We start from the raw sequence: 1,513 nt of genomic DNA, 5'->3' as shown, positions 1-1,513 counted from the left end.
CTGCAAAGCTTTAAGTACAGTTTGCCCCTTAAAAAACCTTTGAAAATTCAAGGCAAACTGATGTTAAGCCCCCCCCCCCCCCCCCCCCCAAAAAAACACAGGACAGAGACCAGTGGCATTTTTTTTCTTTTTTTTTCTTCTAAAAGCAACGTAATAAGCAGAATACATTAAAGGAACTCACGGTTATTTGCACGCAGTATTTGGCAATGCTCTCACTCTGACATCCAGCTACTTACTAAACTACACAGCCCTGAGCTGTATTAGCAGGCCTGGTCATGAGTCACACACCAGCTTCTTGGTAACATGCTAAATGCCCTTCAGAAGCTACAAGGGGTAATCATTTGTTTGCTTCCCACGACTGAAGGAATGTCATCTTTCAAGAGCCCCACACAGTGCTCCCATTGAAGAAGAAAAGAAGAAGAAAGGAAGAAGAAAAGCTCCGGCTGTGGAGGTCCGAGGGTAAGGCCCTACAGAGCAATTTCTGAAGCGCTCGGCTCTCGTGATGTGATAGTGTTCACACACTGTAATGAAAATCCCTGAATGCATGTCCTAAAGCTGACGCTTTAGGCGCACCAGAGGCCAGTTTATTTACCAGAGGTATTTCCGTGCAACGCCCCTGCAGTGCAGTGTGTGTTAGACACTGGCCCAGTTCAACAAAGGGAAATGAATTCCACACATGCAGAGCTGGTAGCCAGAAAGTTCTGACCCAGACTGAGCTAAATGGGTGTCACGGTGGCATGTGGGAATGGTTAAGGAGCAGATATGGTGGTCCTCAGCCTCCTCAATCAAGGGTTACTTCAGGCCACCATGACCTGTTGGTGACCCTTAGCATTCCTTTCATCTTCTTCGTAGAGTAGCTGTCTGACTGAAGCCGTTATTCACTAAAAGCATCACTTAGTGGTAGCTAATAAAAACTGACTTAGCTCAGTTGCGATGATGATGGAGTGCATTTGTCATTGTCTTCTCCTTACCAGCTAGGAGAGATATAGACTTGGTGATGACATGCAAAGACAGGGGACCCCAGTCACTGTGTGCCACACAGTAATGGCTAAGCAAAATCAACAGATCTGGAGAGACTGTTTTGTGCTGAGCAGATCAGCTTTGACTAGGGTTTTTGAGAGACTAAATAAAGGATGAGAACTTTTAAGAAACAGGTCTTCATTTACCTCTCGTCAGGGTTTTTGTTGATCTACGGAGGTTTGTTTACAGAACCAAGCAAGTGAAGGAGAAATCAAATTTAAAGGCAACAGATGACAAACTGAAATGACTGCAGTGACATAAAAGAGCTAGAGAGTAAGCAAGAGAGAGAAAGAGAAAATCTAGCCTGAAGGTGTGAGAGACATCATAAATCCTGCCACAGTAATCCAGCAGGCTGACACACCCACACCTTTTTAAATGTCCCCTCCCCTCAAACTTCCCATTGGTCACTGCCCTCAAGCCCCTCCCCATCCATTTGCCCACTGCATGAACGTGGAGGGGGGAGGGAGGTGTGTGTAAGTGAGCTGGAGGCAGA

This window comes from Electrophorus electricus, chromosome 18, assembly GCF_041902795.1.
Source record: "Electrophorus electricus isolate QZ-2024a chromosome 18, ASM4190279v1, whole genome shotgun sequence".
NCBI classification, from domain to species: domain Eukaryota; kingdom Metazoa; phylum Chordata; class Actinopteri; order Gymnotiformes; family Gymnotidae; genus Electrophorus; species Electrophorus electricus.
The sequence above is the reverse complement of the archived record's forward strand: the minus strand, read 5'-3'. Positions refer to the sequence as shown.